Here is a 24,337-nt window from a genome sequence, read left to right as displayed (position 1 = left end):
TCAGATAACTTTTGACAGTCAATTTGGATCAACAGTCTACAGGAATAGTGCATTTCTGAAAGCCACACTCAGTTTATACCCCAGTGCAAATGGCTAATGTTCAAATATGTCAAACAGCTCAGGATTAACTGTACTGGAAAGTATGAATTTAATTTCCTCTGTTTAAGAATTAGAAAAGAAGCTTGTTTTTAAACTTCACAGTTGCAGAATAGTCATTTGATTTTACTTTAGGGTTGTTTTCTGCGGGGGGGGGGGGTTGGTACCACATACAGCTTTAATTTAAGAACATGCTTAAGCACACACATAGTTTTAAGCAAGTAAGTATCCCTAACGAAGCAAAGAAATGAACATTGAGCTAACCTTCAAGAGGCAAGACCTGAAAGTCTGAAAAATCATTTTTAATTTTTTTTCCTGAGAGAAAAAGCAATAGAAAACCACTTATTTCTTTAAAACCTATTCATGCAGTAACTAATGGCTTGACTTTGGACTATGGCATTGTCTCGATAAACTGTCTTTCCAAGGTACTGCTTAGTTTACAGCAGAACAGGAAGAAAGCGAGCAAGTGTGAAAGATTGACACAGTGTTGTGTTTGCGGCCAGATTACCCAGAGGCAGAAAGCGGTGGGCAGCCTTGCTTGGGACCCTGTTCCAGTGACATAGTGTGTCTTTTCATCAGAGAAAAACTGCTTTCAAAGGCATCATAGCAACTCCTGAAGGACTCTCTGACTTTCAAAAACAGGACAGAGAGTTACTGTTTAACACTGAAATACTATTTATTAGGTAAACATTACATTTAAATAGCAAGAAAACACATGATACCGTTGCAGAAGTTCATGTATTTTCTTTGCTGCAGCTTTGTCTTTCATATTACCTTTCTTGAAGAGTTTCTATTGGAGCAAAGGTTCAAAAAGCGCCCGTAACATAAACTGCAATTTACTTGCTCAGTAATAGTGTGTATTCTCCACACCGTCGCCTCACTGATTTCAATGTTTACTCCTGAATAATTGCCTTCTTTTTCACAACTAAAAGGATCTTCTCATTGGTGCAGGAAGAAAGTAAAAACTTCTGTGCGTGTGACATCAGTCTGCAGCCACAGCAATGCATGTCATCTTAGATGCAACCTTTCGGGCTAAATTCTGCTCTTAATTATACTTGATGCATGCTGTTGGCTTGCATACTTTCGGAGAAATTTAAAGGAGGAGAGAGATCTATTGCAAGACTCTTATGGGTACAGCTCTGCTCCCATGCTAATCTTACTTCACTGGCTTCAACCAAGTTGCTCCTGATTTATATTAGTTTACCAGAGATCAGGTTCAAGCATGAAAATTATCAGGAAATAATAGACCTTTATTCAAAATAAAAATATTTTTCCTCATTAATCAGGAAAGGCTATGGAAAAAGTAAAGAAGTGACTTTACATTTGCTGATATGTGGGAACATTTGCCCAAGTACTAAATCCCCCTTTAAAGAAAAATAACATGTGCTAAAGCTTTAAAAGGAGTCCAAACAGAGGATTAATTGAGGAGATTGATTTCAGTTCTCCCCACCCTAGTTTAATAGGCTTTTTCCCAACTGAGTTTAGGAGAGTTTGGTCTTTTAAACCACTTGTTCTTAACGGCAGTAAGGAAGAAATCTGGGAATTGATTTATCGTGAGGATTTTCCATTGTACTCAATGGCCATTCCGTACTGCCTTTTTTTGCATACTTTCTAGCTAATAGAAATCTGTTTGAGTTTATACTTTGCATCTACTAGTATCATATATCTTACTTAGACATTAAACACAAAAGACCTGGAGCCTGTATTAAAAAAAGAACATTTCATGCTGATATTTTACTGCAACATATAGCTCTTACTTTCAGGTTGCTTGGGACCATAAACTTGCTCATACACCACTGTGCTTTAGAACGGCTGTGTATTAGCCGAGGAGTATAGACTTAGATCGAACCTAAAAATCTTCCATAATAAATGTACTATTTGACCACAGACCAAATCCTGACTTGGTTTTAGGTCATAAAGGTGCAAGTCCCTCATCAATCAAGTTCTTTTTGAACTGATCTAATTCCAGGACATTAACTCCTAAGAGCCCCAGGAGCCAAAACAGAGAGGAAATTACTCCTTTTAACAGAGGATGCTCTTGTAACTGCAGCACCGTGACCCACCGACACAGACAGCTGTGTCCCACGCTGCAGGAGCAGGAGCTCAGGGCAACTCTGCCCAGGGAGCTACATCTACTCATGGTCATATCACAGGTGGAGACAAGCAGTTGGAGGCAGCTAGTTCTCCATGTTGCTCTAACCTCCTGCTATTTAAAGTTCTGGCACGGAGCAGTCTGATCCGGCTTTACTGCAGCTCTGCTCGCGGATTTGGTCCTGCTCCGCGTACGCCGGTGTAACTCGGTCCAGAGTCAGACACGCCAGGCCAGATCCTTGGCTGCGTTTGCAGACCACACACCCAGCAGGCTTAGCCTTACATCAGCTAGTAACGGCTAGAGCTGGTCAAAAACCAGAAGGGGAATACTCCTTTTTTGTTAACAGTGTAATTTTTAATTGTGAAAATGTTCTTCCAGGTTTGTTTAAGCCACAAGAGATCGGAACAGCAGGCAGGGGATCAGCTCCCCAGAAGAGTATCCCAGGCACACTCCTTTCTCTCTAGGAACAGATATGCCCATAGTATGGCCAGAATTTGCTGACTCTGTGATGCAAAGCACATGATCTGGCCCCTATACTACATTTTCTGTCAAAGCTGTACCTAGAATTTATGAAACTCTGGTGATTTTTTTTCCCCCTCTGTTCTGTTTTAGATCAGGCTGAGAATTCATCTGAGCATTCAGAGATTTTTAATATTGTCTTTTTCTGGCTAAACAGACATAATGTTTTATTATTTTCCCACATTGTAGGCTTTCCAAAATGTACTGCTTTTATAAGTACAAATGTAAGAAAAGGGAGAGAAAATGGGTAATTATATGTCCTATCCTTTCTTATCAAAGCTGTATGTTGGAAAAGAGGGAGAAATTGAGAATAAAATTTATGGTAGACATTATTTCTCATCTCAGCTGAATGCTTTCCAACCAAGCTTCCTCTCCCAAACCTTGTGATTTCAAAGACTGTGTGATACATCTTATATGCAAGGATTTTTTTATTTATTTTTTTTTTCAATGCAAGAAAACAATGTTTCCAGTCTAACTCAAATACCAGGAAAAAAAAAAAGTGTGTTCAGTGATAGCTCCCAGAACTACAGCTGCATTATGATTGTACAGAGAATTTAAAATGCCTGGCCTGCCTATAGAAACCAGCTGGGGAAAAAAAAAAAGAAAGAAAAAAGGAAGAAAGAACCCCCTATTCCTACAGGAACCTGAAGAAAATCACAATTAGTGGATGTTCTCACTTACTCTCCCAAAGCTGTAGCATGTGCTCCTTTCCCCAGGACATATATTAGTGATCTCAAAGGAGCATTTGCCTGTCACATTACACCCTGGAGCTTTGAATCAATATTTGCCTACTCCTGTCAACCTCAAGCACTTAAAAGTCATGAGTCCTACCCCAGGCCAGTATGTGATGAGCTCCCAGAGCCTTAGATGCTTTTTTCCGGCTTTTTCTTTAGAAAGTTTAAATCATATTTTTAGATCATATCTTCCCTTGCCAGATATCCATACGGTATTTACACTGCTGCCAGATGCAAAATATTGAGAATATTGAGAAATACTTTTGGAAGTTCTTTACAAGAGCTCCACTTGGGAGCCCCACCTGTGGTCAACACACAGGGGCTTTGTTTGGGCATTATGTCTCCCTCAGTTTCATGACAATTCAGTGACATTCATCCCCACATCTACACCTAAACTTTGCAAAGAGCTCAGCCCACAGAGCAAAAGTAAGCACACGCTCTCCAGCTATAGATCAGCTCAGCCTCCCAGCCCCACATCTGTTTCTTGACCTAGCATCACCCCTGCTCCTTCGGCAGTGTTGGAGGCTCCACGTCTGAGGGGGTCAGTCCAGGGAGGGTTCAGCCCCCTCCCCTCCTCCTTGTCCTGAAGAGGGATGGAGGCTCTGGCAGATGCCTTCTTCTGAGACAGCAAGATGAGAAGAGCAGGGATGGGGCAGCAAGCCCCAGTCCTTCTGAACTGCTGGGTCTTTTCCTGATCCCCTCTTCTTCTTCCCTCCTGTGGGGTTAATATGGGGTTCTCCCTCTTCCACATTCCTACAGAAAATGTCACCAGTTCATGCATGAGAGGGGAGATGTCCTGTGGGCTGCCCTGCTGGATTCCCAAAGGCTGCTGGGCACACGGCAGAGGCAGCTAGCCAGGACTGCAGAGCACGCACGGGCTGTGACCTCCTACTCCACTGAGACCTCAGTGCCTGTTGGACACGCTCTTGCTACCAAGAAGTCTTAAAATGGGGCCACACTATTTCTTCCCACGTGTCCCAGGCAGCCCCAGTTGGTGGCTGGTGACATTCAATCTCCCTAGCAGGAGATATGTTGTGTCGAGAGCTGCTTCCCAGTGACTTCTTTTTATCTCTTCAACCAGACATTCCCTGGCACTCCCTTTCATAAAATATTCACTTTATCACTGGTTTTCGTTAATTTTAGTGACCAAGCTGTACTTAAACATGCAGCTATCAGTTACACTCACCGTTCAATACTCAAGTGGTAAAATCGGCTAATCAGTCATTCACACAAGAGGCAAGCTTGAAGTTTGGCCTCAGTCTCCGAGATAGGTTATTGAAGTTCTTAGTATAAATTACAATTATACTATTCAGTTATAACCAGCTACTGGAGTTACCCCAGCACCAGTGAGGAAATGAGGAAATCTAAATTAAAAGAATGGAATTTTCACCCCTGCATTTAGGTACAGAGTGTAGATCAAATTCTGAATGAAAACCCTACAGGATGACATGGGTCTTATGAGTTAAGACAAACCCAGATGTTCATATGAAAGATCATGTACTTCACTGAAATTAGGTTTTGAGGTCAATGTGTGTTTTGGGTTTGAGCTTAACATGGGATAGACTTTTCACATTTTCCAATGCAGCCAGCTCCTCTGTGTCTATTTTGTGGTAATCTATCGGCTTTCTGATACTACAGCATTGCATAGGTAAGAAAGAGGAGGAACGGTTACCTGTGTATGAGTATAAATTCTACCAAGTCAATGTTATAAAGCATATAAACAATGAATACTTCCACATGATGGCATCTTAAAAACTAGGTCCAGCCTACTGAGTAAGGCTGAAGAGGGAATAGCTGGGCAAGAGTGGTTTCGTACTTGTCAAAGACATTGCACTTAAGTTATTTACATCTTTTCATCTCCAGAAGTCCTACTAAAGGACTTCTCTGTAACTTGGATCTTGCATGAGGGGCATGAAGACTCACATCCATCCCAGATATTCAGGGGCAGAGTCACAGAGAGCAGAGCTCTCCGCCATAGTGATGTATAACCAGGAATCAGTCAGAGGAGTCTAGTAAAGCACAATGCCTCCAACAATATTGCACAATGGGATTGATTCTGATGATTGTTTCAAGATTTATCTCAACTGTTTCATCTCCCTCTCCTTGCATGTATTTACTGGCACACTTTCTTCTCGCCCTCCGCCATACCTTCTGCAAGCCTGCAGCATTGAAGAAGGGTCATTTTGCACTCTGAGCAACTCAGTCTCTCAAAGTACCTGTGCACAAGGTCAACTTTTTCCATTTGAATTGGGGGGAGGGGGGCAGGTAAAAAAAGCAAGGCCAGAAAATTTCTAGCAATGAAGAGAGCAGCACAGTTTCTACTGGATTCTGTTTTCCAAGCAAAATTCTGCTACCAGAGTAACACAGTTATAATTCTCACTGACCTCAGCAGGAGTCATGGGTAAATATCTGAGGGCAGAGTCTGTCCTCTTTATTTTTCTGTGGATCAAGGAGAGACAAACTGGTTCTTCCAGGATTGCCAGGTCCAAAGTAATGCACCAAACATACCCACTACTTCATATACATTTTGTACATATTCACTTACAGATTACCTTGCACCTTGTTTCACTTGTTTGTGAAAAAAAAACCCAAAACCCACAAAGAAACAAATAAAAGAGGAGCATGTTTCTCTTCCATTCCATTTCTGTGAACAGTAAATCAGACTTCAGAGAGCTCATGATTTTTGCCCATGAGAGTCAGACTGATAAAACCAGCTCTGCACACAGCGCTGCACCTCTCATTTTTGGATGCTCTCTTCCTGGAATGGAATCTGTTAAAGAAGCACCCTGGTCCCAGTAGGCACCTCCTGACAGGGACACACACAGCAGCAGAGGTGCTGAGCAAGCAGGTGGTATGGGGATGGTATGTCAGGGGAGAGAACATAATTGCATATGTTGTAGAATGAGGTAAAAATGAGATCCCACCTCTCTTCTAATCAGCTCTCGGATACGTGCCTAAGCGATTGCATGAATGACAACCTGAAACCTCAACTGGATTTAGACACTTAAGCTATCCCTTCGGCTCTCAGTGGCTCACTCTTCCTTATTTTAAAGACATCCTGCGGTGATTATCCATTATTTACTTAATAGCTTCTTGTTTAAAGCACTTGGCTAAGTGACAGGTAGAATAAAGTAATTTCCCTGAGCAGAGTAACAACAAGTGAATAAGGGAGAGCAAAAGTCTTCACTATCACTGTCAAAGCTGTATCACCACGTAGAAAGGAGAGTGAGACTTGTGATGCCGGGGAGAGTGAACAAAGCCACAGTGCACCTGCGCTGCCCCAGCCACGGGTAAGGCTTTGGTCTGCATCTCAAACTTCAGGATGCTCATACAGCAGGAATTAAACCGTCACTAGCAAAACGAGAAACAGTGCTAGGAAGGCAGATAACCCCAGGTCTCCAGCTGTGTTTTCTTATACCTGTATTTCCTTACTCCTCCTCGAGCCTCTCACACCCTCCCTGGTCAGATGAATGGTTACTTTCCTCCCAGCACCCTGTGCCCAGTTTTCCCAGCACAGTTTTCAGGTCCTTCCTCTGCAACGTAGGAGATATGAATTTCATCCCTTAAGCTGTGGATAGAAGAGAAGCAAGGTAGCCAAGCCTCAGGTTAGTGTTCTGGTGACCAGGCTGACATACAAAAGATGGGAATCATGCTCTCCACCCTCAGCTATGTGGATCTGGGCGTGAACTTCTTCCAATTGTCCTGCACCTCCTTGATTTTCCAAGCCAAGACTGCTTTTAGGAAGCACCAATGCAGATACAAATTTTCTAAAGAGAGCGCTCTTCTCACTGTCTTGGTATTGTCTGCAATGTCTTTGACGAAGTCTTCAAAACTATATGGATTAGAAAAGAAAATGCTTTCACTTAATGAATGTCATTTCTTCCCTCTATCCCCCTTTTTAAAATCTGTTTTCATTTTGTGCATGTGTGTTAGCTACATTTGATAAATCATGAACTAGGAGTCAGTGAGATATTGCAGTGGTTTGACATAGATTTGACAAGTACTGGCTAATCCTGACAAATTTCCCACTGATGACATTTCAAGATACAGTTTTGCCACTGGATGAAAGAACAGGGACTTTGTAAGATAACTTTGTGGGTAAGCAAATTTCTCAGATTAGTTCAGTGAGAAAAATGAAAAGGATGCCAGCTAACACACACACAAGAAAATGCTGTTTTCTAAGTACAAAGGAAATGTGCTGAAAGATTTTACAAAAGGTTGTGATTCTGTAATTTTTGTACCCAATTTTAAGTGCATTGGCTCAGGTGGTTTACTTTGATGCGATTAAACAATATACAGAATAAAATCATATTGTATTATAGAGGATCTCAAAACAATCTGAAGAGTACAGTCAGTCCTGAGAAGTTTGCTTTCCAATTAGCTTAAAGTGGCCAAATAATTCAGTGTGAGTTTGCCAACTCCTGCTTCACTGACTCCAGTGTTTTGACTTTCTGGAGTTTCCATTATATCAGGTTTAACTACATAAAACGCAAGCAAAGAAATATAAGGCATATTTAGCTGACAGATCAGGCGACTTGACATGTTTTCATGTCAACCTTGACAGATAGATAGGCAGTGCCTGAGAAAATGACACCTCCAAAGCAACAAGGATGCCTCTTTACATCCAGTACCTCAGCTTACTTAATTGTTGACACTTCGCAGAGGCAATTAATACACAATGAACCTTACAGGATGGAGAATGAAAAAGTACAAAAATTTGGCAACACTCCCCTCTAACTAGACCTAGAGAGAGACTTAGTGCTAATGGGATCTGTCAGGGCTATAGCAAATTGTGTTGTGACACTCCATGGAAGAGAAGAAACCTGAAAAATAGATCAGTGCTTCATTATCGACTGTTTGGGTTGCATCTTCAGTGAAGATGCTATCGGAATCTGGCAAATACTGGGGGAAAAAAAGAACAAGCATTCCAATTCTGTAAACATTTCTGATTTTCAGAAATGCTGCCCACTCTTTATTCCCTTTTCCTTCTGTTGGATTTCTGGCTCTTTACCATCTCCAAAAAACATCCTTTGATTTATTTACTCGCGGCTTTTATGTTTCCGTGAACTCCCATGTTACTAAGTTTTACAACTCAAATGTTTTCTGAAAATGCATTTCAAAGTAATTTCAAACTGCTAAAGGAAGCAGAATCTTAAATTTGTCTATACACACATTAGCAGCATAGTGCCTTTACCCAATAAGAAAACAGAAACAACGTCATGACGTCTAATACATGGGAACACAATTTGAATAATGAACAGCAAATACTGAAAACATGATATGCATTTAAAATGCAGAAAGCAAATGTTTTGCATGCTTTGAATAATATAAATCTGAATAATTTTACTTTTATTTTTTTAAATTATTTACAACAAATGTTGAAAATCATTCACTCATATAAAGACCCAATAAAATGTATTTTGTCTAGCAGAGAGGAGAGAGAAAAAGAAATACTTCTGATGACATTACCATTTCTGTCTCACTTTAGAGGTCTAGCTAAAATGCTATTTAAATCTGAATGAATTCTATTCCCTCTTTTCCTTTTTCAAAACAATGGCAATTTAGGCAAACATGTTGAGGGAACAGAGATTTCCATTCGTGTGTATATTATCTGCAAACTTTGCCTTTATGGCTTCTGAACTGATTGTTACAATACATGTTGTTGAGGCAAAAAGACCTAAAAAACTATGAGACAACTCATATCTAAATCATAGCCCTAATCATAACTGAAAGCGTATTCCCAGCACATGAATTACAAATCTACCTAAATATTTGCACTCTGTGTATTACCGCACTCATCCTATCAGCATCAAAACAATGTCATGTGAGGTTACTATTTGCAACTAATGGCTGCATTCCGTTATATAGCTTGAATCGTGATTACTTCTAGAGAACAGTTCATCCCTGATGTTAAAAAAATCCCCTAACCATATCAATCCTTCTGAAATATTTTCTGAATTTGAAAAAGAAACAGTCTGCTCCATTAGCGACCTTCCAGTTTGCTTCTTCAGGTAAAGGCCATTTCATTCCTTTCATTTTTAGCGTGATAGTCAAAAAACACTGAATATTTCAAGACAGCATTCGCACATTTTGGGAACTGCTGTGAAGATCAGACTTCACTTTTACCTGAGTCTGATTGACTGAGAAATTATTTCACTAACAGTGGTTTTGATGATGACCAATGCTGACATTTTATTTGTTTCCTGGAGATACTTTTTCTAAGTATATTAGATAACTGAAGACAAAAGGAGATTTTCCATTGATTTAAAATGTCTAACAGGTCATGGAAATAATAAATCAATCAAGTCAAAATGCCATAAAATTTGAAAAACCAAATTCTCACAGTAATGTAAATTTATCCGTGCTCACTTTACATCTAGATTCTGGGCAGCACTTAGTATTAAAAAACCCCACAAATTAAGCTAATGATGAATCCAGCGTGGGAATTAAATGTTTAAATTGCTTTTACGAATATGTTTTACTTTTTGTAACACTGGTGCATCAGTCACATAATAATGGAGACTAAAATCTATAATCATAACAGCATCCTTGCATGAGATGGAAGTAATGGAGAAAATTAGAAAATATTTCAGGCAGCAAATGTCATCTGTGTCCCCATACGTAAATATTCTAAAGCAAGATTACACTTTTGTACAATCATTACTCAGTGCCTCAATCAGGCTACTCACATTTTAATTTCAATATTTGATTTAATTGCAAGAATTGTAATTTCAAAAGAAATTATCAGTACAGAATCCAATAGTGGTTTATCTTAATTACAGCTTATTCTTCATGTCATCTATTCTTCTCTGAAGATGATGAATAATTGATTACATGATTTGCCACAATTATTTGATGAATAATCAATGGTATTCAATCAATTTGTTTAGCGATTGTACTTTGCAATTTACATTTAAGTAAAAGATTAAGATCTGCACAGTTAAATAACGAACTGTGTTTAAATAACGTTAAAACTGTAACACAGTGAAACAAAAGCTAATCAAGTTAGGGTTGTGATTCACACTTGTGCTGTTATAGAGAAGGAAAAGGACAAATAGTATGGAGTATTATCCTTGACTTCTAGTAACCTGGCTTCTCAAAGTGTAATTCTTCAGTAAATTGAATTTAATAAGAACAAAAGATTCTCCAAATCATCACGGGTGTTTATCCAAAACAATATTTATTGCCTTCTATCAAGTTCTTTCTACGTAGTACTTCTAAATCTAGGTTGATCTTATGAAACAGCTCATCATCGAGTGTCTCAGTGGATGTGGGATCAGACAAATGCTCTCAAAGCCGTTTCATCTCTCAAAGCAGGGACAACAGAAGGTTGTTCAATCTCGGTGTCTCCTGTTCAAATTGAAACACCTCCAGGCGATGAAATGGCCACACTCTTGGGGAAAACGCTGTGGAAAATCCATGGCATACAGGTAGGAGTCCAATGCCTGGTGGCACTGAGAAATAGATATGCAAAGCACCACTGGGTTTCTGAGTATTCATTTGGAACTAGAGAAATGCAGGGAGTTTTGTCATTATTTCTTGAATACAACTAGATTCATCTGAGACCACTCAGAAGGCAGAGTACAATCCTCCATGGCTGGAATAGCTACAGAAACATTGGGATGTTCTCCAGGAGCTGCTGCAAACATCACTGCAGCTAGCAGGACTGACTCCAGCTCCAGCGGGAGGGAGCACGAGGTACAACAGCAGATCTTAGAAACAGGACTGGGATTACTTATCTGTATTGTAAACCAAAGGTTGTCCTTTTCATCGCAGTCAAGTTGCCCATTTTATCCTAATCCATAGCAGATATCTAGGCTAGAAGAACTGACGGAGAAGGCTGTGATCAAAGGCAGGGCATGAAGACTTTGTATAAGAACCATAGAATTGTTTTGGTTGGAAAAGACCTCTGAGATAATCAAGTCCAACCATTAACCCAGCACTGCCTAGTCCACCACTAAACCATGTCCCTAAGCACCACATCTACATGTCTTTTAAACACCCCCAGGGATGGTGACTCAACCACTTCCCTGGGCAGCCTGTTCCAATGCTTCACAACCCTTTCAGTGAAGAAATTTTTCCTAATATCCAATCTAAACCTCCGCTGGTGCAACTTGAGGCCATTTCCTCTTGTCCTATCACTTGTTACTTAGGAGAAGACACCAACACCCACCTGGCTACAGCCTCCTTTCAGGTAGCTGTAGAGAGCGATAAGGATGACATTTTAGCCCTGGTAGAGAGGACAGAGAGAGTTACCGGGGAAGATGCCTGGGAATGAAACCCGTAAGGGACTTAATTTTAGCAGGCCATGCAAGGATTCAGCTGACTCTTAAGCAGAGATTAGGAAGGACCACATAGTTGAAAAAGTTATAGAGCCAAGGAATAAGGCTAACACAAACAAAAAAAAAAGGCAGAAATCAGCAGGAGAGCTCTTCTACAAAAATTAAGGACTATTGCAAAAGCAAGTCAGAAAAGGAGAGCTTGTAGCCTGGAACAATACTTGAACTGGAAAACCTGAGAAGCCATCCTCTCTTCCAAATGCAAGCATGCATTCCAGCTTTGTCCTGACTCCATATCAGGACGCAATTCCCTTCCTCCATGCATGCTACACCCAGGTTTACACTGAAAAGAAATGAAACTTGGATGCTAAGATGGGGTCACAATACTCCTCAGTCTATCCCTGATTCGAATGACTGGTGACCAGGTTTCCAAAACCCTGCAAAGACCACCCGACACTCGGAGTAGGTTTGATGTAGACTGTTGAGACTCCTGAGGACAAAGAGGAGGAAAGCGGCACACCTGCTAACGTAGTGGGGAAAGAAACCCTCTTAACCAATAACATTCTGAAAGCTCACTCTTAAGACTGTTTTTTTTAAGCCAAAACTACAGAACTGATAAAGAACATACTGCTGGTTACATGCCAAAGAAAAGACTTGGGTTTATAAGAATGAGTATTTGAAATTTATGCCTAATTGCTTCTGGCACTCCACAGGACTTGATTCCAGCTGAAGTGGATGAGAAACACCCAACACAGAACTAGAACAAGGTGCTCTTGTCGATATCAATTGTTGATGAGCTGCTATACAGCTTTTTGTCTGAAAAGTTCAAGTGCTGCAGAAACTTTAACTAAGCCTTACAAGACCCATGTGGTGCATGACAGTTTTATTCTCTGCATGCAAAGAGGGAAACTGAGGCATTCCACTGCTACTTAGAAATACAAATAGGAAAAAAATGGCCACCGAACACATTGTGGGCTCCCTTCCTAAAGAAAGACTAAGAAATAAAAAGAGAAAGTATAAACCCAATGCACAGTGTTGTAGAAAGCGAGCAGCAGCAGTTAAAGCATTGTTCCTCCCAAAAAATCCCCAAATGATCCCAGAAGCTGGTCAATGCTTTACACCATGGAGAAAAGCTAAAACAAACCAAAATATTCCAATGTGACCTTGCAAAAAATTTACCCCTTACCCCTAATCTAACACAAATTTTATTCTAAATACACAGTAAAAACACCAGGTAGACACCTGTGAGGTGGCCCAATGTCAGTATAGAGATCACTATGCTTCACCCAAACTCTCCATCTTCAGGCATTGCCTTTTTCTATTCCCCAATACTTGAACTGCTGTAGTAATTAGCATCTGACCTGTATCTTCTGTACTGGCTGAATCCAACAGCTCTAGATCATGGAATCAGGGTTGGAAGGGACTTCTGGGGGCCATCTGGTCCAGCCATCTCTTCCAAGCTGGGCTAGCCTCAAAGCTACATCAGTGCTAGATTTTATCTTTGCTCCCTAACTATTTTTTTTTTCGCCCACCTGCAGTTGCAGTCACAACTCTGTGGGTAAGGTTTACACAAAACTAGTTTTATGCAACCTCTTGCCTATCAAGAGTTAGTTAGTCCTTTCAATATGAAAACATGGGATACTTTAAAGATAATAAGAAATATTTAAAGTAATCACTGAAAGAGGTAGGTTTGGAAAAGAAAGTCTGATGGACTGTGTTAGGCATTTCCTTCCAGGGTGCCTGTGTAAATCTATATGGATGCTTTTCCCCCTGCTTCAAAAATCACACCAAAATCTTTTCATACTTCACTTCTTAAAATTTTAAGCTCCTGCAACAAAGGCCAAAAATTGCATTCCTCCCATGAAATTCATGAGGACCGTCAGCACTGCTTTCTAGAGAAAAATTCTGAACATAGAACATATTTTTGAGTATGTTTTTCATACATTAGGTAACAGTGCCACAGAAATTAAGGGGGTTACTATGTTAAGGTAACAAAGCTGGAACTCAAGCCCCCTTTGAACTTACTTATCAGTGGTTTATATGTTGGGGTTTTTTGCATAAATATTTTTTAAATATCTAATAAAAGTTTAAGATACAAAACCAGATATTGTAACTCTGGGCCTTTTTTATGTGCAAGTTTTCCCTATATCCTCTCTCAACCCACTCCAGTGGCAGAGTAGACCCCATCCTCAAAATTATCCGGACTTCAAGTGAATGAAAAGTGCATTCAACTAAAAACCGTAAACAGCACCTGAGGGTAGAATGCAACAAAATCACTGGGGACCCAAGTAGCTCCCACAGAAAGTGCAAAAATAATTGATGGAGAATATTATAGCTCCTTCCCCAGTACTTGCATTTGTGGATTGAATTTTTAATCTTATTTCCTACTGTTTACAGAGTTATGGGCATATTTTCTCCCTGACACAAACAAATTCCCATAGGTCCATAAAGAAAACGGACTGGACTATTTCTTCAGGACTACAGTTGGTAACTTGAACATTCCTTATTTTTGTCCATGTTGTGAAAAACAGAGCAGGTTGTAACACTATTAAAGCAGTTATGTTGGATTTGCATTGCAGACATGGCTGTAGAACAGGTAAATTACATTACTGTAGCAAACTTCCCAGGCTACCCATATGGTTAAGTAGAAACTAAGAGTTTATAGCTTAATTAGAGGCATTTGTAAGTGAGGATCAGATAAACAGATATACAACTTAAAAGAGTGCATTGGCCATAAATTCTTTCATTCCAGATTCAGATCTGCTAATATATGACTGTAAACACCTTTGACAAGGTTATTTAAAAGCCAAGCAATCTTATTTCCTATGCCTTTGGAACCTGAAGTGGGAAGAAGTAAATGACGGAAATCATGCAATGCTGCCAGCACAGTCTAAACGTATTTAGATCTTAGTGATAAGTGCTACAGATATGCTTGACTAGGTGGCAGGGAAGAACACAGGACAAGGGACAAACAGCTCTGTAACAGCAGATGGCTACAAGCAGCCCTTTTGCCATCTCTGCCACCCTTTTCTTCATATTCCCTTTAGAATGTATTAGTTTCTTCACATTTCTACTCCATCCTTCATGGTTTTTTTCTTAAATTATAGGAGACATCCAAATTCATTCAGATGGAAAAAGTGATGGAGACTTCTTTTTATGAGGTTTCACCTGTACAAGTGGCTTTGCTTTCTCTCTGAAAACTTCCACGCGGATGCAATCTGGAAGTGTTTCTTTTCAGACTTGGTTAAGGTTCAGCAACGCGACGGAGATAGGAGTCCAGGCTGCAAGGAAAGGGCAGAGCGGAGCACCCAGGGTTGCAGCTGAAACTTTTAAGGTGATAATTACGTTTAACACTCTTGCCTGTAATAACGTTGTAGCGTATGGTTGTAGTCTGAAGTTGTTTCCTGTGAGTCTTACGTTTTAATTTTTTCAGGTACAGAACGATGATTTTGACCAGATTGGATTCCAGATAACAAATTTTACTCTGCTAACACAGGAAAACCAAATGTGCTTCCAAACATGAAGGGAAAATTGCCATTTCCTAACCTCAAATAATTCCTTGTTTAGAGACTCAAGAGAGACACTGCCAGACAACAGACCAAATTTCAGCTTTACATTAAGCTTTCACGTTTCCAAACACATTTGTTTCACCAAGTGGGGAGAGTCTGTGATGGCTTTGAAGTCACTCTGGTAAAATTATGTCACCTTCCAATTTGCATCTATAGGAAAAAAAAAATTACAACATTAAGTTGAAGGTCTTCATTGTTACTCGTCCTTCTCCGATTTTCTCACAGAGGATTTAAACACTGCCGGACCACTGGAGAACCGGGAGCTCCATCCATGTTGCTTAAAGGCCGTGAGGGGCGAGCAACAGAGCCAAGGGCTGCAAACGCCGGCGGCTTAAACGGGTACCAAACGTGCCGATAAAAACGGAAGGGATTTAAATGTCCACCCGGTACTTCAGTGTCCCTTCACCGCCCACCGCAGCCGTTCTGCCGAGGGCCCAGGGGGGCGATGGCCCCGGGCCCCGTTCCCCGCAGCGGCACCCCGGCTGCACCCGGCGGGTACGCGCAGCTCTCCGACAATACGGTGGGCACCACGTACCGCCGGAGCGAGCTCTCCGTCACCCGCCGCTGCGGAGGTCAGCGGGAAAAGGTTTGTCATTAACTTCCCCTCTCCCGCTCCCTCGGTGAAAACCGGCGGCGAGGAGAGCAGCAATTGGCCGCAGAGCTCCGTTTGGCCAGGGGAACCGGAGCGGGGAGCCTGCCCGTCCTCCGCCTGCTCCCTGGCCTTCCTAAATTGGGGAGGAAAAGGGGTTTTCAGCAGTTTTGCCGTCCCCCGTGAGCTCCCAACGGCACCTCGCCTTCCCCCGCGCCGCCGCCGGGCAGACGGGCGGGGCGGGGCCGGGCTGCACCCCGCGCCTCGGGACCCGCCCCTCAGGCCCCGCCCCGCCCCTGCCGCCCCGCCCCGCCGAGTTTTCCGAGCCGCCGGCCGTCCCGGCCCGACGGCGATTGGCGGGGGCGGCGGGCGGCAGCCAATGGGCGCGGCGGAACGCGCATGTCGCCGTCCCGGGCGCGGGGCGGCGGAGCCCCATTAGGGCGGGGAGCGGGAGCGGGGCTCGGCCACTCGCGGCGGGGCGGCGGAGGCTGCCGGCGGCAGAGGAGGCTCCGGGCGGGCGGTCCGTCCTCTCCGCGGCGCTCCTGGAGATGCGCGTCTCCCGCCGGCGCTGACTCCGCGGGGCAGAGCCGGGCACCCGCCTCCCCCGCCGTCGATGTGACGGACCCTGCCGCTGCTCGTCGACCGGGAATACGTCGCCGTGGTTCTGCCGCGCTGCGGGGAGGGTAAGTAGCTTCACCCCGCGGGGGAGGCCGGCGGGTGCCAGCCCGCAGGGACGCGGCGGGACGCCCGGTGGGTTTCACGGAGCGCCGTCCGCAGCCGGGACCGTGCCGCTGGCGGCACCGGCGGAGCCTGTCCCGCGGCATCCCGCCCTGCGGAGGGGGTCCTGCGCCCCGCCCGGGGTTTGCGTCGCCGGGAGGCGCCTGTATAGAGCCGCCCGAACCCAGAGCTGGCACTCGTCGGTGCCGCTGGAGTAGCGCCGTCCTGCACGGAATTCTTGGACGGGGGCTGCGGGCACGGGGGGGTCCCGCTGAGCCCCGCGGCGGCTGTCGGGGGCGGGGGGGGGGGAATGCCGCGGCGCCGGCTCGGTGCGCCCGGCGGAGCGGGAGGCGCGGCGGGCTGGGGCCGCCGGTCTGAGTGAGGGTCCAGATGCAGGAGCTCAGCTGTTGCCTGTCAGTGGGGTGACAACTGGTCTCTTCCAGGCAGCCGCCACCTTCTCCCTTCTCCTCAGCGCGGTGTCCGTGCTGGGCACCCTCCTGCCCCGAGCGGGGCACTCGTGGGGAAGGGGGGGGACCTCGGTCTGCTACCCCGGCACATCTTGCGGGCTGTCCGCTGCGAGCGTGTTGTGTTGCTGGGGGGGGGGGGGGTTAACCCCCGCCCCCCCGGCACCGCCTGAGGTGCAGCACGTACCTAGTCGAACTATGTATTTATTTTTTTCTTTCTTCCATGAGGAGAGCTCTGGAAGGGCGACGGACACTCCCCGAGCCCCTTCTCCCAGAATATTTACTCCCACCGGGGGGTTTCAAACTCCAGCAGCCACCATTTATCATCCGTCCGGGCTGGGCTGAGCCCAGGGTGCCTTCGTTGTGGTCCGAGCCTGGGGCGGCCGGGTCTGGCCTCGGACAGGCATCTGTCATTGTACCCCAGCGGGGTGGCCGAGGAAAGCAAAATAAAGCGCTCGCCAGTACCAGTGTTTCTAAATGCCATCAACTGGAGACCCAGGGAACGCAGCGGGGGATGTTTTACAAGCTCTCTGAGAAATGTTTATACAGAGGATTTGAAGGTTAACAATGCATATTCCCTACATGCTAAAACCTAAAAGGTGGCAAAAATAAACGGCTAGTATTACTGCCGGCGAAATTCTCTGTTTTCGTTGTTCAGCTGGTAACCGAGGTCTTTAGCCTGCCTGGTTTTGCATGCGAACTCGGAATGACTGTTGAGATTTTCTTGCAGGATGTGGGTTTTTTCCCCCTTTAGCTCTAATTATTACTATTTCTAGGAGGAGTTGTTGTTATTTGTGTTGCCTCTCTACAGCACCGGTATATCACAGTGGCCAGGTTTCCATCCCAAAATGTCAGCAGGTCAGAGCGGGCTTGGGAAGGGAATGAAGGGGAGAGGAGAGCAGTTACTCTGACTGCAGTGACAGATTCTTTCATTTCTCACTGCAGAGCCCCGGATGAGCTGGGCTGGTGCAGTTCTGCCAACAGCACGGTTAATTGTGTCCTGTAAATCAAGGTCCACGGAGCTGCTCTCTTTCTGTATAACAAAAGGTTTTGTAATGAGTAAGCCCAGATCAGTCATATAAAAATTTTAACATCGACTGGGCAAGGTGTGTGTGTGTGGGGACCTTACAGGGTTAATAGCTAAACTATTAAGATTGGAGTCAGATGTGGGTAAAAGCAACAGGAGAGTCTGGTTTTTCCTAATATCCTGTAGTATGATAACCCTGAAGAAGGTAATTGTTTAAAAAAAAAAAATCTGTTTCAGTTTAAGATATATTAAGCAAGAAGAACCTTACATAAACATCAGAATCCTTTTCTTGTTTGGAAAGGCGAGAAATGGCTAGAAATGTCATCTGAACTTAAAAGTGAAAGATTACAAACTATGCGTGGATTTCCATGCATATGTGCAATAATATTATTAATTTCATTTTTAACTAGCTTATTCTATGTCTTAGGGGGACCGGGGCATTTCACTCGGGCTTTTGGCAAAACGGCTTCTGTGTTTTGTTTTGGTTTTTTCCTAGCAAACAAATTCTTTCTAATATTTATGAAGATGTTTAGAATACAGGAGTAGGAGATAGCAAGTGTCTTCCAAACAAGGAGAAAGGGGGGTGTGGGGACCCAGGTTTTACTTACATATATAATAAGTTGGGAATGTAAATTTGTATGTAAGGAAGAGATCTGAAGAATGACTTGGCACGCTAATGACCTGGCTTTTCAGAACTTCAAGAGTTTGGTCTGTCTCCCCCTACGGTTATAATAGAGATTAAATGCATTTGGCATATTTAATTAATTAGCATATGAAAATCAGATGGGTTTTACTTTGTCATTGTTTTCCTGTGAAACTTTTCTATGCTAATGAACGTCTACATTTTACGGAGTAATTTAAATGGCTTTGGTTCATGCTATGTCTTCGCAGATTGCTTTGACCCTTTCTAATGCTGCAGCCTTTGTGTCCTGGCCCAAAAGTCCTTTCCCTTGGTAATATGGATCTTGTGTAATATATGGTCAACAGCAGCTATGCTCAGCCCCTAACAGAACAGACTGAGAGCTGCACTTAAATTTAAAGCCTCTGTTTGCTTGGATGCTGTGTCTTGTGCATTCCAGAGTTAATTGTATGTCCAGTGGTGAAGTCCATTTAAAACAAACAAGCTGGGTTTTGTTTCTGTTTTCTGCTGCTACCTTATCCTAAAGTAAAGAGATCCCTGCTGTTGGGGTATAAAAACATGCTCTGAAACATTACTTTTTTTTTTTAATATAATGACAAAGTGTCATTTCTGTTTCTGGGAAAATTGTTATATAATATCGCATTAGGAATACTTGATTATGAGATGGGTGCGTAGTGACCAAGTGGTTTATATCAAGATTCAGTTTACCCCCTTGTATTAAGGCTTAAGCTTCAGTTTGGCCAGCCTAGTTTTCTGCTTATGCTATTTAAACAGAGGTAAACTTGAGGTTAGCTCTAGTCATTAGTATATGCTTGGTGTAAGCCATGCATGCTTAGGTCCTGCTCCTGGAAATGTTTACAGAAATGAGTAGCTTTTACTTGTGTGCTTAAATTGTTTGGATTAGGAGTTGTATAATGGGAAGAACCAGCTTGGAAGGATACAGCACAGCTATTGCTCGTCTTTCCCCCTCCCACCTTATGGCTGAAGAACGATGGGAAGAAACATGTTTTGCAAGTAATAGCACACTGAAGTTGTAACATTTCTGGCAGAAATTCCCAGATAGACTATCAGATCACAATTTGCCAAAATTATGTGGTTTTTTACAGAAACAATTCATTGGCTGCTGGTTCACTGTCAAAGGTTATTTCCAGTTACTGAAAAAAATTTCACAAGTGGTCTGCTATAGCTCTTCCTCTTTGTATTTCGCTTGTTTATATTGTGCACTAAATACATTACACTTTTTTGGCAAAACTAAGTGAGCAAATGACTTCTCAGCACAAACTGACAATACTTCTCAAGCATGTTCTTGTGCAAGGAGGTTTTTTAAATGTACGAAATGAATGAAGTGCTTAGATACACGAGGTATGAGCCAATACAAACATTTTTAGTATTTTTAAATTATCTGTAAACAACAGCTTTTTGCTAGTTTACCTTTTCTTGGAACTCTGCCTGGAAGGCTAACTCCTTAAAAGTTCTTGAATTTAACCATGAGATTGGTGAGTTGCTTTTTTCAAGATAACTTTGAACCTATCAAGCTCAGTGTTTCTTCTAACTAGTAAACCTGGAGTAGACAATCTCTCAGGCGGGCCTTTCATTTCCAGTGGGTTACACATCTACAAAAGCTGGAACTGTGTTATTTCAGTTGTTCTGTACCAAAGTCAGATACTCCTGTCTAAGGTGTGTGTTTGAAACACTGATTTATAGTGCCTGATAGCTCTCGCTGTTCTGCCTTGTGTGCTTCTCTCCTTCATTTTCCTTCTCTTCCCTCCCACCCCGCCCTTACTCTCTAGTTCTGCGGAGTTGGCAATAAGGTGATAAGAGTATTATGGAGTGTAGGTTTATATCTATAACAGTTTTATTCAGTTGCCCCTCTTTTGTCGAAGCAGATCCCACAGCTTGCAATTACGGTCTTTGACTTTAGTAACAATTTCAGGTTTTTGAAATGTTTCCAGTTACACACAATATTGGCTTCATGGAGCAGCTACATGCCAAAAAAGCATTTCCAACTGCCATCCAAATATTTCAGTATGACTGCTTTGCTTTTATTTAAAATTTTGTTTTCTGTGCTGTTTTATAACTACTTTTTTGAGCTTGTTGCCTTCTAATCTTGCATCAAGTAGCCCCAATCTTAATATTACGTGATTCCAGAACTAGGCTTCTCTGCCGGCAATGTGCCAAATCCATGTCTAATGTTTGTGTTAATGTGGTGTATATGAAAACTGACTTCTCAGTGGATTTGATCACTGATTTGTATAATTGCAACCAGCATGATTAAAAATCTGCATGTCAATATCGTGATGCTTATAAAAAAACTTACAGATTTTTTTTAAGCAGGGTGATGTTAGTCCCTTACATTTTCTTAAAGGGAGTCTTCATTGTCCAAACACCTTCTTTTATTAAGGTGTTCGAGTGTTCTAAAAAGACAATAAGAACATAGATGCAGTTACAAATGTAGCAACATAGGCTACGGATCATGCTACACGGTAGGGCCCTTGCATCCTCTTGTTCTGTAGGAAAGCTGCACCTTTTCTCACCAGTCTTAAAATGACTGAAAAAACCCTTACATGTTAAGAATTGTGCAATTGAATCTTTAAACATATCTAGACAGATACTGCTCCTCAAAGCACACATCTCTTCTGTATTCCCATGTTCCTCATTAGAGCAGTGTAAGCTATGTCTGACATAAGCGCTGTAATTGTTTAGCTTTACCTCTTTTTTACCCTCCCCTAATCTCTTCATTAACAAAGTACACCTGTGACAGAGGTAGCACTAGCTCAGCAAGAGGCTCTGCCGAGGCACCCAGGCACTCTTGCTCAACCCATTGAGCGCACGGGCTAGTCGGATACTGCCCTCACCCATGGCCCATTTCTGTAGCAACACAAATGCACAATAACCATGGCACAAATTGAAAAGCTGTCTTGCGCTTTCAAGTGTGGATCAACTTGTCTAACCACAGTAAAAGCTGACTTGTTTTCAAGTATGTTAAAAATTAGTGCATGATTAGTGAAGATGTCTTTAAGATCTCTTTTTGTGAGCAAGTGTTACAGTTAATCACCCAGAAGTTCAAAAGCATTTATGTAAAGAAATTACATGTGTTTGTGTTCATACTTTAGGACTAATATATTTTGACTTTATTTCAGCCTCCTTCCAGAAATGTCATTTTTTTGCAGGAATCTGTATTTTCATAGAAAAATAAAAGCTTCAAAGTGTGAATATTTATATACTTTAAAATTAATTCTGTGAAGGCATTGAAGTAATGTCTGAATCTAGTGTATTTGCATCTATATATACACACTGCTAAATGAATTATGCTAGGTCTAGAACCTCACTGGTGAATTGCAGATGTCTTTTGTAAAAGTATACATATGGCTTTCGGAGAGCTTTGAACTGTTTTCTCATGCTTTGCTCATCAGAAAGATCATATGGATAACTTCATTGTGAGAGGCTTTTTTTCAGGCTTGTTTGCAAAGCATGGTGGATCTGTGTGATAAATATTGAGTTCCCATTCATCCTAGGACTGAAATTAGTTTGTTCTGTGCATATGGAATATGGGAATAAGATACACAGAGGATATGTTTATATTTAACAAAATTAATAGTATAGAGTGAGTGCAGAGAAACTTATAAGCCTAAACAGCTTGGCAGGCCAATAGCCAACGAATGTCTTAGAGTACTGCCAAACGTGTAGAAAGCAGACCAGGCTCTCATCTGTACCGAGGTACCAGAAAAGTATGCCGCTTCCGGCCTGGTACGGATGTTGTTACCCAGGATGCAGCTTTGTTCTGTCCTCTCAGCAGCTCAATGTAGGTTTGGATTTCAGCAGGTATCTACTAGGAGGTACGACCACTGTTCAGGAGAAATGTGAGCTCCCTAAAAAAGCAAGCTGTTGTGTTACGGCAGCTCTTCTCTGCAGCTGGGTCCTAGAGTGTGGGTCCCCTTTTGTGGGGCATTGGCGTCTCCTTAGGAGGCTCTGGTGAAGGGAGCTGTGTACCAGGGTGAGGCTGGAGAGAGCATCTGCACGGTAAGAGGGAGCCCTGGGTATTGCTGTTGTGCTCAAGTATGAGCTGCCAAAAAAGCTGTGGAAGTGTTCGTGGTGAAGGACGTGCTGCTGAGTAGTTAGTGAGCGGAGTGGTTAATTGAGCTGTTTGTGAATCCAGTAAAGTCAAGCTTTACCCCCTGACCCTTCATACAGACAATCTGCTTGGACAATCTTTGTGGGGGATTTCAGGTGGTGTGAAGCTGTAGTTCAGTGGTCCAGGCTAATAGCCCATTTCTTTCGCAATATATGATTTTCCAGTTATATAAAACTTATGATTTCATGCAAGAACAGCTCTTGTGGTTTTAGAGTAGCTGTTAATATATTGAACTTGAGCAATGCAGGTATTTGATTGAACTGAAGTGACTACAGTGACAAGCAGGCATCTGTTTCACTGCTGCAGGTTTATTGCTTTTCAAATTACTTTGCAAAATCTCTCGACGCTCAGAGCTCTTTTGTCTAGTTCTGAATCTGACACCTTTTAGGCTGTAATTTTGGTAGGTTAGTTTTTAATGTCTCTCTGTCTGTCTCTGTCTCCTTGTAGCTGTGTATAAACCTTTTTGAGCTATTAATTGATGTCTCATTAGCCTGGAGCTGATGCTGTAAAGAGGTACTGATTTGATGAGGACTCTTTGACCGTGGCATAGTAGCACAAAGGTGTACTTGGTGGCCTTATTTTAGGAATTGAGGTGATACCAGGCTCGTGTTCATTTAAGGCTTTTTTTTAACTTTGATTTCTAAGTCAGTGTTTGACACCTAAATACTAACTGCGAAACACACAAAGTTGGTTATTCAAGGGCATATATGTTTGTTCTTGGCTGTCTTTCCACCATCCCATGGCCTCTGGAAGGACACTAGTGCTTTGAAAGAACAGGTCTCATGAAAATCAGCAGGTATATCTTGAATTATGCAACACTTTGTCTGCAGGTAGAAGTCATCCCCCTTCATGCAGTTCTGTGCATTTTTACCTTCTTCCTGCTTTGTTGCATACTGAATCAGTATTTAACGCAGTTTTGGGAAGAGAATCTAGAGTTGTTTTTAAAAGGAAACTGCCAGCACATCTTCCTACTAGAGTGCAGGGGGAGACTTAAAAACCAGTATGTGAGCTGTGACACTAGTTGTGCACTTGAGTGAAGATGGGGGAAGAGCATCTCCAAACAGGCAGTAATATTATGTCAGTGTTGGGCTCTTAATAGAGTACGAGTGCCTTTGATCTTGCATTACTATGGTATATAAACCTGATAAAATGATTAATAAGTCTGTATTCATTCTGTAGAATACTCAAGCTATTACCCTTGCACTGTCGCTTAGTTGTGGTGGCACAGCTTGAGCAGGCATGTGGAGATGCCCACCAGGGTGGTGAAAGAGGAGCTTCCTGCTCCATGTGCTCCTATGCAAAAAAAAAAAAACCCATAAAGCTGTAGCTACTGTTGTGCTATAGGTCCAAACCATGAAGTGCTTTTGTCACCTATAAATTATCTAGTACTTTGTCTGACTTGAATTCCAGTCACAAGTGTTGCTCTTTCTAACTATGGTAACGTTAGTTGTCTGGATGATCCTGAAGGGTTTTGGAAGA

General features: G+C 42.6%; 1 protein-coding gene across 1 annotated transcript in view; it reads left to right on the top strand.

Moving 5' to 3' along the window:
• Positions 1-16,290: 16,290 nt before the first annotated feature.
• The window catches only part of PRICKLE1 (prickle planar cell polarity protein 1), a 65,912-nt gene continuing 57,865 nt past the window's right edge, over positions 16,291-24,337 (top strand). Inside the window, exon 1 of the mRNA XM_075744823.1 lies at positions 16,291-16,561. The gene's annotated coding sequence lies outside the window, so the exon portion shown is untranslated. The remainder of the gene's footprint in view (positions 16,562-24,337) is intronic.

The sequence above is a fragment of the Balearica regulorum genome, chromosome 1, assembly GCF_011004875.1.
Source record: "Balearica regulorum gibbericeps isolate bBalReg1 chromosome 1, bBalReg1.pri, whole genome shotgun sequence".
NCBI lineage: Eukaryota > Metazoa > Chordata > Aves > Gruiformes > Gruidae > Balearica > Balearica regulorum.
This window is presented reverse-complemented; position numbering and strand designations above follow the sequence as displayed.